The sequence below is a fragment of the Petromyzon marinus genome, chromosome 28 (genome assembly GCF_048934315.1).
Source record: "Petromyzon marinus isolate PM22_M1 ecotype Great Lakes invasive population chromosome 28, UKy_Petmar_22M1.pri1.0, whole genome shotgun sequence".
In the NCBI taxonomy this organism is placed as follows: Eukaryota; Metazoa; Chordata; class Hyperoartia; order Petromyzontiformes; family Petromyzontidae; genus Petromyzon; species Petromyzon marinus.
This window is the reverse complement of record NC_133694.1, coordinates 4,217,904-4,233,808: the sequence shown is the minus strand read 5'-3', so window position 1 is coordinate 4,233,808 and position 15,905 is coordinate 4,217,904. Positions and strand designations below refer to the sequence as shown.

The 15,905-nt window shown below is 49.5% G+C and overlaps 1 long non-coding RNA gene across 1 annotated transcript in view; it reads left to right on the top strand.

Moving 5' to 3' along the window:
* Positions 1-13,923, top strand: part of LOC116946934 (uncharacterized) — a 166,375-nt gene extending 152,452 nt beyond the window's left edge. Inside the window, exon 3 of the long non-coding RNA XR_012945520.1 lies at positions 8,330-13,923. This is a non-coding gene — a long non-coding RNA (uncharacterized LOC116946934). The remainder of the gene's footprint in view (positions 1-8,329) is intronic.
* The last annotated feature ends 1,982 nt before the right edge of the window (positions 13,924-15,905 follow it).

Genomic DNA, 15,905 nt, shown 5'->3' with positions numbered 1-15,905 from the left:
AGGGCCCCTCCTAGAATATCCACCGCTTCACGATGGTTGAAACGGATTTTGCACTTGGTGAAATTCGATCGGAAATTGGTGGTTAAATCCATTGCAACGCTGTGTATACTACTATCAGTTATTTGGCGAAAATAAATACATCGGCTTTGACGACCAATACTTAGATTCATAATTAGTTTATTTTGGGTTAGATAATGTTGTTAGTAGTAAGAATATTTTTGGTTTACTTGAGTTTGATTCCCGGCCACAGCCAACATCATTGGAGAGTGTGGTCAAAGAATCCTAGGGAGTAGGGAAAGAGGCCTTTATCCAGTGCGTGGATTGACAAAGGTCAACCTGAATTCACCCTGTCCCATAAAATCTCTCAAGCTTGGCAGGGCTGCCCCTTCGTTGCTTTTTGACGACAGGCTACTGCATTCGCACATCCGAGTCTGTTTGAATCGACACAAACTCTGGGGTACCAGCGGGTGAAAATACACTGTACATCAATCCGGAGGTGGATGCTGTTCCGGAGCCACAGGTTCTCGACCTCGCGATCCGCCTGTTGGCGACCCAGTGATCCGCCTGTTGGCGACCCAGTGATCTGCCTGTTGGCGACCCAGTGATCCGCCTGTTGGTGCCCCCGTGATCTGCCTGTTGGCGACCCAGTGATCCGCCTGTTGGCAACCCAGTGCTCTGCCTGTTGGCGACCCAGTGATCTGCCTGTTGGCAACCCAGTGCTTTGCCTGTTGGCGACCCAGTGATCTGCCTGTTGGCGACCCAGTGATCCGCCTGTTGGCGCCCCCGTGATCCGCCTGTTGGCAACCCAGTGCTCTGCCTGTTGGCGACCCAGTGATCTGCCTGTTGGCGACCCAGTGATCCGCCTGTTGGCAACCCAGTGCTCTGCCTGTTGGCCACCCAGTGATCTGCCTGTTGGCGACCCAGTGATCTGCCTGTTGGCGACCCAGTGATCCGCCTGTTGGCAACCCAGTGCTCTGCCTGTTGGCGCCCCCGTGATCCGCCTGTTGGAAACCCAGTGCTCTGCCTGTTGGCGCCCCCGTGATCCGCCTGTTGGCAACCCAGTGCTCTGCCTGTTGGCGACCCAGTGATCTGCCTGTTGGCGACCCAGTGATCTGCCTGTTGGCGACCCAGTGATCCGCCTGTTGGCAACCCAGTGCTCTGCCTGTTGGCGACCCAGTGATCCGCCTGTTGGCAACCCAGTGCTCTGCCTGTTGGCGACCCAGTGATCTGCCTGTTGGCGACCCAGTGATCTGCCTGTTGGCGACCCAGTGATCCGCCTGTTGGCGATCCCCGCGATCCGCCTGTTGGCGACCCCCGCGATCCGCCTGTTGGCGACCCAGTGATCCGCCTGTTGGCGACCCAGTGATCCGCCTGTTGGCGACCCAGTGATCCGCTGTTGGCGACCCCGCGATCTGCCTGTTGGCGACCCAGTGATCCGCCTGTTGGCAACCCAGTGATCCGCCTGTTGGCGACCCAGTGATCCGCTGTTGGCGACCCCGCGATCTGCCTGTTGGCGACCCAGCGATCTGCCTGTTGGCGACCCAGTGTTCCGCCTGTTAGCGACCCAGTGATCCGCCTGTTGGCGACCCAGTGATCCGCCTGTTTGCGACCCAGTGTTCCGCCTGTTAGCGACCCAGTGTTCCGCCTGTTAGCGACCCAGTGATCCGCCTGTTGGCGACCCAGTGATCCGCCTGTTAGCGACCCAGTGATCCGCCTGTTGGCGACCCAGTGATCCGCCTGTTGGCGACCCAGCGATCTGCCTGTTGGCGACCCACATGCTCTTGCATCTAAAGCCACGGGACAACAGGCGGTGATGGACGCAAGGCCGAGTCAATATAATTTCCTGCACAAAATGAGCATTGAGGCGGTACCCATCTCCCATTGACAGCAGCTCGTTAGCCAATGGTGGAGAAATTACACACTCTTTGGTTCTATTGGGTAAAGTCACGTAGGTGAAAAAAACACAAAATAACAAAAATCACGACGTTCCGGCCACAACACAAGCGGCCTTCATCAGGTGAAGGGACGAGACTGTCTGGAGGACAGCGCTGTCCTCCAGACAGTCTGGTCCTTTCACCTGATGAAGGCCGCTTGTGTTGTGGCCGAAACGTCGTGATTTTTGTTGTTTTCTTTTTTACCTACGTGACTTTACCGAATAGAACCAAAGAGTATGGATCCTTGAAGTCACGAACGCTTTAAATCTAGAAATTACACATTGCTTTGAGGGGGGCGGGGGGGGGCAGGTATAACCAAAGGACAAATACCTCTTGAACTTTCCACAAAACGGTACCTATTTTACTGACCGGGGACAGATGGTTGGCTGAGTTGACTCTGAACCAGGATTTGAACTCGCAGCTTTCCCATAGCGAGCCGCTCACTTCACCGCTGAGCCACGGCACCCGGCTACGTAATAATAGTAATAATAGCAGCAGCAATAATCTAGTGGTGCGGTAGTAATGACACCGCTGTAAATGTAATGTATGGGGGGCATTGCGGTGAAACTCAATCTCTCTGTGCTGGGTACGTAAAGCGTGGACAGCAGCAGACGTTGGGCTGGCGCTGCGTCTTCGCTTTCGTCTTTAGGTTCTCTGACCTCTGATATCTCTCTTTCTCTCTCCCCAAAAACTCCTTAACCGCCGCCAAAACTGCCCCCCCCCCTCCCCCCCGCCAGAAGATTTACGCCATGTGGACAAAGCTCAGGAGGGAGCGTAGGGAAGGATCCATGGGGGAGAGAGACAGCGAGGAGCGAGCGAGAGAGAGAGAGACACGTAAGACGCACGCGGCCCCAAAAGCGGTGGCTGACCGCGCCCCCCACCCCCACCGACCGCCTCTGTAGTCCCGTGCCAAACTTATTTACGAGCCCTTAAAATGTAACGGCTGGGGGGTGGGGGGGGGTTGGTGCTGTCGCCTAACTTTATGCTTTTAAAGCCGCACCCGTGCATACATATATAGTCGTATAACCAACGTTGTGTTGGCGCGGGGTGGGGGGGGTCGATCTTTCTTACTTAACAAGCCTTGCTATTGCCATTCCCCAGCCGATTTTACCGCCTCTAAAAATGCCAACCGTGCGCAGAATGTTGCAGGAGAGTGCTGTTTACGGAAAACATGTTTCATATTTTTCATGCACTTTCGAGGGTTATAATGCAATGAGGGATAGGTACAGAGGAAAACATTATGGGGTAATATAAAAAAATATATATAAGCCATGTCTTCAAACATCAAAACATTATTTTCCTGAATTCTAAATAACATACACTCTGTGTTTACTCATAAAATTGGGCAGGCGAAATTATTTTCAAAAAATTTTAAGTTTAAAATGTCGTATTAACATGACCATATAATAATTATGTAATGGAATGTGCATTGATGTTGGCTATTTGCTACGTTAAAGGGCGGAGTAGCGGCACATCAGTTCGGTCACTGGGCTGTGAACCCACACACTAACCATGAGTTTGATTCCACGGCCAACATCAGTGGCGAGTGATATCTGAACTGGTTTCACAATGGGTTTAATTAAGTCATTCATACTAGAGGTTTTTGGTTTAGATCGCGTAAAAATAAATGCGTCGTTAAACCCGCCACCACCCGACACAGCCTATTAGCAAGGTTTGTCGCGTAAACAAAACGTGCCAATCCGTTGCGAGTTCAGCAACACCGGTGTGTTGGAAAGTAAACCCACAACATTTATTTTTAACATTTAATTACATATTAATTATATGTTAATTTAATGTAAAATAAATACATTTTCTGGGTTTACTCTCCAACACACGTGACAAACGTTACCATTGGCTGTGTCGGATGGCGGAGGTTTTAACGACACGTTTATTTCCGCGATCGAACCCAACAAAAACCTCTTATTATAATACTGCTCGCGAACGCCTCCTACGTGTTAAAACGACGTAGTTCGTCCGCATTTCATTCTCAAATCCTGAGCGTTCCTCGTTCTGTCTCTGAGCGTACGTCAATGGCGTGCATCTCTCTCTCTACGCTTCAATGTTCACTTTTTTTTATCCCCCCCCCCCCCTCTAAATAAAATGTGAGCGCATAGCTTGATTGGTTGGTTTCACTCGTGGCGGTGGGGTAGGGGTCAGAGAAGCCAAAATAAAAATCCACTGTTCGCCTTTTTGCGTTCTCTGCTCTGACACTGGTGGTGAGACTAGACCATGAAGAAGGCGGTCTCTGGGGTAAGCCAATCGGTTTCAAAGACGACGCACACTTTATATCAGAGCATGTTTTGTTTGCATGTCCACCACAAGCACGTGTGATCAATGCAGACTTGATTCCTTGCAGAAGGTATCTATTGGGTGTGTGAACATCTTAATAACCTGTTTTATTGCCAAAAAGGGTTAAACACCCATTCTTATTCTTTCATATGTATACGTTGCTTTATGCCTCATGCTAAACCCTGACAAACACAACGATCCCCCAGCATCATCAGTGAACCGAGTAACTCGCCTTCCACGTGACCGTGACGCTAAAGGCTACAAGTGGGGCTAAGCTCACTACCGTTATTAGTCGCGTAATATTTGTATTTATATGTACGCTTTGCATAAACTGGCTTTACAATCATTGTTTGCACCAGTTTCATATCCAGCACGTGTTTCCGTTGCGCGCAGCACATCCGGTGGTGTATTACATCGGTAAAAACTAACACGCCACTGCAGGTAAGCATTGGCTCCGTGGGAGAGCATTGGAAAATCGTCTTCCAGCGCGAGCGACACATTTTGGAAGAAGCGGCAGTATCCACACTTTGCCCCACCCCACACGCGACCCGCCGATCAGATATGATATATATTGCCAATGTCTGCTAGCCACGAGAGAGGGCTTCAGAGAAAAAAAAGAAAGAGCGAGAGAGAGGGGGTAGAGAGGGAAGGGGTAAGGAGAACAGAACGTGACATCTTTTGTGAAATCTTTCATTTAAAAGGGAGGGGGGGGGGGGTTACATAAAGCAAAGCATTAAAAAAAACGAAATGATGAACGAAGCAAAGTGCCGACTACACCGAGCATCTTCTTGTTTCCTCTGATCGTAAAAAAAAAACAGAGAATGGTTTACTATACGGTCCATAGGTTTGGGTTGCACACCCACCGTTGATCAACAAAGCCATGGCGTGTCCATTTAAAGCGTGAGGTTTGGACAGAGGCGGCAGCTGGAGTTTCGGGGGAAACCTGCAACCGATGCTCGGTGTGTTTTGAGTTTCACGTCATAAAGACGAGGGTTCGTAGTGAATAATGCATCGTGAAGGTGACGAGCGTCAAAGCTAAGCTTTGCCGCAGCTTGCCCGTGCCACCCTTTTTAGCCCGGCCAAAATGCGGGCAAGTGCCGAGTTACAGCCGCCCTACGCTGCAGCCATCGCCCCCCCCCCCTTCCTTCTCCGTCCAAGCACAAGTGGGCTGCGTTGCGGCGGGGGGGGGGGGGGCAAGCTCACGTTACCACCACACCTGCCTTCAGGAGGGAGGCACAGGGCTCCAAAACAATTGCGCACTCTATCCGAGAGATTAAAGATAATGACGCTTACGGAGCGTTTATTTCCCCAAACCACCTGCGTTGGGATATTATATTATGCTCGGGTGGTAATGAGTAAAGTAATTACAACACTACGCATATGTGGTGTGTGTCATTTCATTTTTTTGTCATGTGTTAGGGCAGAGGGCTGGGTGGGGGGGAGTGGTGGCGCTGCGGTTAGCGCGCTGCGCAATGTACCGAGCTTCCTTGAGTTTGATTTTTAGTGAGCGATATCTGAACCGGTCCTTCCCTCTCAATCCCATTCACCAACCCGCACTGACCAGCGTGGTGAAGTATGGTCAAACATTTCTCACGATTGACGCAGCACGATGGAGGCCTTCATCCGGCAGCTGACTGACGTTGGGTTTCATTATATCTTTTATTTTTCATCTTTGTTACAATTATCTCCACTTTATTTTCAATCGTATCTTCCCGTGAAGATTTAGCATGACGGTGGGATGCTTTAAATGTTTGTTATCATGAAATACATCTTTAAAGTTATCCTACAAAGGGCCACCGGGTACAGGTTGTGACTTATGGTGCTACACAGTGTTCGAAATTATGATGTTTTGTGGGTCGAGTTGGGTGGATGTGGGCACGGGTCAATTTGTCGTACACAAAACACCCACAGCCTCGCATCATGAAAGCGATGGTTTTCGTGTTATTTTAAAGAGGCGCAAAATGGGATATAATTGCGGGAAGTAATGGCTTCATTCTTCTGCGATGAGTAACGACTGGGTGGCTTCGACGTGACGTCACCCACAACGACTCGGATAAGCGTGCGCTTGGGTCTGTTGGGCATTCGCGGATGGGTGACTCAATGTGTCCTTGGTGGCCTGTCAAAAAATAATTGGGAAAAAAACCTCAGCACACCTGTGAGGTACTCCACAAGTGTAAGGCCTATGGAAGTGACCTCGGTAGTAGTTCCGCAATGTCATCTTCCGGGAGTCGTTCTCCGCACACCGGGGTGCACTTCTCACTGTGAGAGTTCCACCGGGAACTTTCTTTGTCACATAATTTACGAAATTTTCTTATTTATTCAGGAAAAGCCACACTGAGTCATGGGACTCATTTTCAGAAGGGTCCTGAAATGGGCCTTTAATGTCTCAGTTATTTTCAGTCAATTAATTGATAATTCGTGTTTATTATACAAGTGGGAGGTAACCGGAGCCACCCAGAGAAAAGCCACACACACACACGGGAGGGGGGGTGGGGGGAGAGCGGGTGGGGGCAACACTCTATCCCCATACAGATAGAAACAGATTGCGATTCGTCTACTTGCTCTACTGCCTCCTCCTGGCGAGCCAGACCATAGAGGCACCTCGACACCCACGGGAAGGGAGTTTCGCAACATTGGTGCGGTAGTCCGCCAACCCTCGCTGCTTCCACAGTGCTGCTGGCTCACAGGGGCCACGCGCGTAGCCACCACCGACAGCGCAATTGGACTCGTCATAAGCAATGATCAGTCTGCCGCTAAATGGGCAAGCCTGCGAACGCCGCACGGGCAAATGCGGGTTCTTTGACCATTCTTTCCCGCGCTGGTCAGCGAGGGGTTGGCGGAAGCAGACAGCATGACTGTTGGAGCATTGTACAGCCCAATAATAGATTGGGCTGCGGTGCCTTGTGACACCAGTTGTATGTAGGATAGCCGCCCTTGCTGGCAATATCCAGACTCAACACCGCTTTGATCCAATGACATCGGGCAGATTCCAGGTGATTAGGTCAAGGGGCACATTGAACGTTTATTTTTTAAATGCTTCACTTCAAACGAAAGTGAGGGAACTGTTCTGTTGGTCAGCTGAAAACACATTCCAATTGTCTGCATTAGTGAACACTGACTTTACAACTCAGGTATTCTTTAAATGCGAGTGTGCGTGTTGTCCAATGAAGGTAATTCAAAAGCCATCAATAAACCACGAAAAAATATCGAGGTAAACCAAACAAACCACCCGAACGCCAACCTGAACTAGCGTCGTGAAATATTTTTTTCTCTCGAAAAAAGCTATTTTGTTTTCTTTGAAACGCGACGCACATTCTCGTGTTCTTATTCATTACTCAATCTGGATTCGTGATGTTGGGCAGCAAAGTGATTCGCGCAGTTTCATTGTTACGCAGTGAAGTCACGCATCTGCCAACCACTGTTTTCTCAGACTGCGTTCGCACCGGCGGAGCTTTTAACAATCGGAATCTTTATTCATACCGGAGGAATCCGATGAGCTATGAAGCTCTTTTTTCACAGATGTCCAGTCAGGGGCGGGTCAAAACGTTACAACTCAACAACAACTTTTCCTACCCCGCCAGTTCGTCGCCGTGTTACGCGTTCGACCTCTGCTTGACAACCTTCAATCTTGACCTGAAGAGGGGGAAAAAAAACTGGTTTATTTTCGTCCGGAGCCATTTCACGTCTCGCCTGATTACGACCGTGCTTTCCGAATATTCCATTCGTCTTCGGTGCTCACAAAACTCACCCGCGTCTGGCGTTGCGGCGCACGCGTTCGTGCTGTGCGCGGGGTCAATGTCGCCGTGTGACTCACGTGGGCAGCTGCGCCCGCAGCTGCCCGTGCGACCTGCCTCGTGTTGCAAAGTGCCGCGCGCTCAACCCGGGCCGCCCACCCGGCGTAACCCGATCGCGTCCCTCTGGTGCCCTGGTGACGTTGGACGCTCGTCACAAAGAGCCGGCCGCCCCGCCTCCGCGAGGCGCGGTCGGAGCGTTCGAGTTCGTCGTCGTCGTTGTCGTCGTCACGTCTGGGCAAAGGTCTCTCCTATTTTTATGATGGTGATGATAATGATCTCAACGTGTAACGCTGTATGCACTCGCTCCCGCAGGGAGGGAACGACTCGGAGGCGCGAGGAAGAACCACAAAGACGAGCGGGAGAGGCAGCAGCAGCCATGCGGTGAGCCGGTGCCAAATTTCCTCTCTCCCCCCCCCCTCTCCATCGCCTCCAAGCTCTGCGGTCCTCTATATACCAAGGTGTCATCGGCCAATGAATAAGTGTTTTCTTGTGGGAGGAAACCGGAGCACCCGCAGAAAACCCATGCATGCGAGGGGGCAGCACTCTATCCCGTACGGATGGGACAGACGACATTTGTCCACATTTTCTGTTCTGCCTTGTCCGGGGCGAGCCGGGGTACAGCAAACCTCCTCGACACCCACAGGAAGGGAGTTTCACAGCGTTTGTGCGGTGATCCACCAAACTCGCTGCTGCCTCACAGGACCACGTGCGTAGCCGCCACCGCCCATCTCGGGCGTTTATTGGTGAGGTTCTCTTTAAGGCCGCCTTTCTTGCACACAGGCCCTATCTGTGAGCAGGCCAAGGGCACAATTAGCCTCTGTAGGCACACTCCGCACGTGACCTAATTCGTGCCTTTTTACAGCAGCTTTGCAGATATACGGTTACAATGCATGTTACAAAAACACATTTCTTTTTTTTATACCCAGCTGTTGAAACATGACTTCCTATTTACGGCCAGAGGTGGTCGAGGGTTGGGACACTGAGAGCCATTAAGCGGCCTTTCGTTTGCAATGTATATTTACATTTATTTTTTTTGGCTGCGTACCGGAAGCTTTGCGTGTAATTTAAAAAAAAAAATTAGGGGCCCCAATGTGCTTTCACGTCGGGCCCGTTCGAATGCGAGTGCCGTTTAGCACAAGGGGACACGAAAGAAGGGACGTGCCTGAGAGGACGACCATTGGGCGCAGATACTCACTCCAAAATATCGGTTTTTTTTGGGTTAGGTCGCATAAATGATGATTGATTATTTACGCGATCTAAGCCAAACAAAAAACCTGTGTTATGGATGATATTGGTCGCGAAAGCCTACGTGTTAAACCTACGAGCACTCGCTTGCACATGTGGGCATTCGCACCGTTCTTACAAGGCAAGGACTAATCACGAAGGCGCCTGTATTTAACAGATGAGGATTGTATGTCAGTAGGGGGTGGATATCACCACGTGGTTTGAACCCAAACATGCAATTTTCGGGTAATTTTTCATATTTGGACCTCGACGCTTTTTATTTTTACCCAGGAAAGCCTCACTGAGTCTCATGACTCTCTTTCAAGAGGGTCCTGCCATGTTTTTGTAGGAGGGGTCAATGAATTCTGTGCATATTTTGCGGGATTTTTTTTTTCAAATTTGGGCCGTTACGCTGGCGCACAATGGCCTAACTCTTTTTTGGAATAACGTCACGGCATCTCCACGTCCGCTGCAAAGGTAGATGGCGCATAGCCTTTGTTTAACGCACTCGCGACATTCACCAGGGCGGGCCGTTAAGATTCCAAACACAGACCTCAACAACTTGCGGTAAACACGCGACTGCTCGGCCCAGTTGCCCCCCCCCCACCCCCACTACTCCCGGAATGACGCCATCGGCTGGCGTGCAGAAGCTCGATGATGGACTGTACGTATGTGTGCGTGTTGAACTTCTTTTACACCGCGTACGTAGCCAACGGTGTTAATCGGAGGTGCGGGGAAATGATGCGTCGCAACACCGGACCGTGAAGGATGTCACCGACTGAAAGGAGGCCTTCATCCAGCAATGTGCCACGAGACCAGGGAACGCGATATCAATGGCCTGCTCGAGTAATTGTTTTTCAAGCAGAAAGTATCTGCGTATCTACTATCGCACGCGCTGCTACGGTGACAAACATTATGAGCTACTTGAGTTCTGTTTACCTTGGATTTCAAGTGATCGTCGTCAGTGATCATCATTCGGAAGATAATGTTCATAATTGTGTAGCGGTGGGGAGTGGGGGGGGGGACAGGTGGCCCAGGGACACAGCCCCCTATGGGTGTCATGAGTATACAGACACAACATTTTTAGATACGGCGAAGAGACACCTCCTACATATGTTTTTTTATTACGGTATTTTTAGTCCACATTTTTCCGTGCTCAACGAGATGACATTAACGCTGATTATACTGATGATGGAACATTTAAAATGTCGAGTAGTGCACGCAGTCGGCTTAGAACTGAGCCACTGGCAGACAATGATGATAATTATAATGCAGGAAAAGTCCTCTTATCCGTGACAAAGTGGAGGGGGGGCGGGTAAACGTCGTGGATCCTGTCTCTAATCCACCCGGAAACCTCCGGTTATCGACGGTTGGCTACGTACAGTGCGAAAGACGTTCAACATACATAGGCACATACATACGTAACCACCAGGAACCATTCTCTTGTAGCGTAGGACACCTCCAACATCCACAGCGTTGCTGCACCACAATTCAGGGGGGGGACTGCTATTGGAAATGTCACAGGACTGGGCCAGTGACCACCGAGATCCTGGGTCCGAAAACTAGGTCGCCACCCACCCATGATTAAACCAGGCCACCCTACCCATGAGTTCCCGCACAATTTCCCGGTGCGAAAGAAGTTCAACACACACACACACTTACAAATGTAATGACCGAAATATTACCCCAAGCCATATGCAGCCTAAACGGCTGTTTAAAAATAGAAAAAACGGTCTCCGATTGGAGGAAAGAGGCCTCCACGGTGATTGGTCGGGAGGGCAGACTTTTAAAGGGATTGGAGAATAAGGGGGGTTGAACGGAAACACAGAAAGGATCCGTTAAAGGGAAAGGACGGGGATTGGCTCGAGGTAAAAACTTGACGAGAAGGTTCGAGAAAGGCGGCTGAGGGAGATATAAGGGGAGGGCACGAGGAGTGGGGGACGTTCGGAGGAAGATACTAGCTGGAAGACAGTCACGAAGCCTTGGGTCCCTCATTGTGGATATCGTTAGCAGGGGCGTTCTTATTTTGTAAACTCTATGAATAAAAGTGGCTCTCCATATAACGCGTCGGCGAGTCGTCACACAGACATTAAATCAGGCCACCCGCCCACGATTAAAGCGGCCTGATGGTCTCAGCACGCAAATTGAAAGCATCTAAGAAACTCGCCGGGCACTGTTGCGGCCATTGAATTTCACGGCCCCTTTGTCAATACACTGCTGGATGACGGCCTCCGCGCTGCGAGTCTGTCACAGGGATTGTTTGATCGCACTTCGCCGCGCTGGTCCGTGCGGGGTTGGTGAAGGGAAGCCCCGCCCCCAGTTCGAATATCACCTTGCCACTGCTGCATGCGGTGGGGCGGAGAATGGAATTCAGGTCACCAGGTACACAGTGCAGCGCGCGGAGCGCCGTGCCTCTGCACTGCCGATTCTAGATCAGCGGTAGTGTGGGTAACAAAATAAATAAACGCGTTTCCATCCATCTCTCCGCGTATAAATAAATAATCTGTGATATTCTAAATAATATTGCTCTTTGTGCTTGGGCCACGTTGCATATAAATGGAGTGCTTTTGCCAATAACAATCTGGGAACTCGGCAGTGTTGGTTTTTAAAAAAAAAGGCCTGACTCTGATGAGACCGAGAAGATCGAAAGCAGTTGCCGGGTTTGCCCACTTCGACAAGCGCTGCTGCTGGACAACATCGGTCTGGAAGCTCGATTAGCGTATGAGCTAAAAATGGACACGTGGAGAGATGGATGTAGCTCGATTTCGTTCAATCATCATCAACAACAACAACAAAAATTCCTCACTTAATTTGAACAAAAAAATATTTTTCACTCAGTCCAGCCTGTGTCCATGTCAGAGCTCTAACATATATACACATAACTCATCATGATCAGCCATGATTAGTCAACTGCTGGGTGATGTACACATCGCAATGCCCTCTTATAGTAGAGGAGCGCCACCTAGTGGCGGGTGAGCGAGGCCTGTTGAAGCCACTGCAGAGAGCCAGTTTGCATGGTGTCATCCTCCGGAACTTTTCCCCCAAACGACGCGAGGGCCTTTTTAGAAGGTGCCACTGGAAAAGCGCATCTGCTTCGCTGGGTGGCATATTGCAGAATGCACAATTGGGATATTTTATTGTTTAGATCTCTCCAGGCGAGGGTTTAGGTCCATGGCTCAAGTTCCTCCTGCCCCATCCCAAGCCTGCTACCCCCCCCCCCCCCTTTCACGTCGCAAACTACCGCACTCCGTACGTATGCACGTTGAATGTATTTTTCGCTGTGCATAATTTGCGGGAATTTTTTGCAAGTTTTGCCCGTCACGCCGGCGCACAATGGCCTCCCCTTTTTCAATAACGTCACAGGATCTTTGCATCCGCTGCAAAGCAAGATGGCGCATATTATTTAGCCAATCCACTCGCAGCATTCACCAGGGCGGGCCGTTAGATTCCAACCGTAGACCACAACAACGTGCAGCAAACGCGTCGCTGCTCGGCTCAGTCGCCGCCCTCCCCCCCCCCCGAACCGTAGCCTTGGAACAAATCGTTTGGTGAAACTGAGATTCGAACCCAGGAATTCGACGGAGTCGGCTCGGTACTCTGAGCCCAGAGCCACCCGGCCACCACATTCGCCAACAACACTGTGGCCGTTAAAAAAAAGTATATAAGTATATAAAATAAAAAATAATAGGTGACGTTTCAGCCAATAGCCCTTAATCGCAGCACATAGAGAGGCCTCTCTCTCTGGTCTCTCAAGGTGCTGCGGAGAAGGACAATGGCCCAAAACGTCGCCTATTATGAAAAAATATCTAATCGTTTTTTCTAAGGCAGTGCTGTGGGCGAATGTGTCCAGTTAATGACCATTGGAAGGAGGGTGCGCTCGTAATTAAAATCGACGCTTTGTGCACGTCACAATCGAGTGCGCTTGGCGGCGGCAGTTTGTTGGGCCACATCGCTCGGTGGCCCCGAATCCTCCCCCCAAAAAACTCCCGTGTGCTGAACGCCTACTAGGACGTGTTCAGTTATAGAAGGACGGTCGAGATACTTTCCCGTGTCCTTAATGAAGAGGGCCTCCTTAAGGCGCCACCGTCGCCAGGAAGGCAGCTTTAACGCCACGGCCAGAGCGCACGCTGCCGCGAAGAACGAGAGCGGTATAGACAATGACGGAGCCAGGATTTTCAGGTAGGGGAGGGCAACCCCTCCAGCAATGAAACACGATAGGAGTTGTTAGTAAGTAAGGAGTTGTTAGCAAGTAAGGAGTTGTTAGTAAGTAAGGAGTTGTTAGTAAGTAAGGAGTTGTTAGTAAGTAAGGAGTTGTTAGTAAGTAAGGAGTTGTTAGCAAGTAAGGAGTTGTTAGTAAGTAAGGAGTTGTTAGTAAGTAAGGAGTTGTTAGTAAGTAAGGAGTTGTTAGTAAGTAAGGAGTTGTTAGTAAGTAAGGAGTTGTTAGTAAGTAAAGAGTTGTTAGTGATAAGGAGTTGTTAGTAAGTAAGGAGTTGTTAGTAAGTAAGGAGTTGTTAGTAAGGAGTTGTTAGTAAGTAAGGAGTTGTTAGTAAGTAAGGAGTTGTTAGTAAGTAAGGAGTTGTTAGTGAGTAAGGTGTTGTTAGTAAGATAGGAGTTGTTAGTAAGGAGTTGTTAGTAAGTAAGGAGTTGTTAGTAAGTAAGGAGTTGTTAGTAAGTAAGGAGTTGTTAGTGAGTAAGGTGTTGTTAGTAAGATAGGAGTTGTTAGTAAGGAGTTGTTAGTAAGTAAGGAGTTGTTAGTAAGTAAGGAGTTGTTAGTGAGTAAGGAGTTGTTAGTAAGTAAGGAGTTGTTAGTGAGTAAGGAGTTGTTAGTAAGTAAGGAGTTGTTAGTAAGTAAGGAGTTGTTAGTAAGTAAGGAGTTGTTAGTAAGTAAGGAGTTGTTAGTAAGTAAGGAGTTGTTAGTAAGGAGTTGTTAGTAAGTAAGGAGTTGTTAGTAAGTAAGGAGTTGTTAGTAAGTAAGGAGTTGTTAGTAAGTAAGGAGTTGTCCTTTTGCTTTCTATTTGACGCGTGTGCGGCGATGGCGCAGCCATCGATCGAGGGTCGAATTCGAACCGCGTTGTGCGATCGGCATCGCGCTCGCTGAAGGTGAAGTCGTGTACTGTGTACGCAACTGCTCACAATTCTGTGAGTCACTTATAACTGCTTTGCCGTTACATATTGCCAATTATTGACTCAGACTATTGTCCTATCATCTCATAGAGTCCCTGGAACATAATAATAATATGCTTACACAGTGGCAGTGGCTCCGCCAGTGGGTTTTGACATCGGACGCGCCATGGGTTTCGCCAGTTCGGCCGTTAAATAAGCAACAACAAAAAAGGTGCCCGTACAACGAAGGCTTTAACAAAGCGGAGGAGAGACGCTGCGAGCGAAGCAGGGCTTTGAGCACGGAGGTGGCGGCGGGCACGGTGGAACGATGGGGCCGACGGTTGAGGTTGCCCCCTGGTCGGATTTTGTTGCATCACGGTGCGATTATGGCCCTCGCCCATCTCCCTTTGGAGAAAAAAAAAAAGTTTGAAACGAAAGCACCGCCTCCACGGCACACTATTTTTCAACGGGCACTTTGTTTGAACTCGCGGCGCGGTTTTGAGCAAATGAATAAATAAAACCCCGGTGCGTGCGGCAGGTAAAATTCTGCCGCCACTTTAATTGCGAAGCTTCCGCGCTTGCAGGAAGCCTGCCGTCGTGCGGCACGAAAAGGGGGGCTCATCAATTAAGAGGGGCCCCGGCACAGCTGACAAAGGGCTCCCTTAACTGGTGATGCTTTGCAGGGCATAACCCCGGCGAATGAATCGCATTCCGAGGCAAAAAAAAATCCCCCCCCCCCCCCAAAAAAAAAACTACTCCGGGGTAAGAAGAAGGAGGGGAAAAAAGTTATCCGTTTTAGCGGGTGGGGGGGGGGAATAAAAAAAACTAATTTCGTTAAAATAAATCCTTAGCGGTTTGCCGGTGACGTCGGGCAATTTGTACGTGCTCTCGTCGCCGCTTGCAGGCTCGCCTTTTTAATTGCAAAATTTTGAATTTAAAAAATGTTTATTAAAAAAAAAATTAGACGGCATCTATTTTTTTTTAGCCCCTCTCCTCTCCCCTTTCCCACCCCACGACTTTTTTTTTTTAGTTAATACTTCAGACAAATTACAGGAAGGCAGAAATGCGAGCCGGCGGGTGTAATGGGTGCAGCAGCGATGCCACATTCTCTGCCTCTACACCGCGGTATCTGTTTCACTTAATTAAAGTGAACACACTTGTCAACTGTTGAACTCTACACCAGCCCCCCCCCCCCCCCCCGCAACACGTTCGCTCGATAAATCATGGCCACTCGCTGGCACACTCGTTTGTTTTCTGCACCTGGGCCGGAGAAATTTTTTTTTAGCGAGAGGCCAAATCGTAGCCGTAACGTCAGCGACAATCGAAAGGAGAGAAAAAAAAACCCACCGTGGCAGCCGAGGGGGGCTCTAACGAGCCATGTAATTCTTTCGCGTGGAGATTTCTTTATTTTTTTTTGGCGTTTTCGTTTTAATGATTATTATTTTTAACACAACATCTGTTCGGTCATTACTGTTATTGCGATTGTTTTTGTCGTTTTGATGCAAAACATAATGTTGTGATTTTTTTTTTCCGGGGGGAAGGGTGTGTGTAAAGCTGTGGG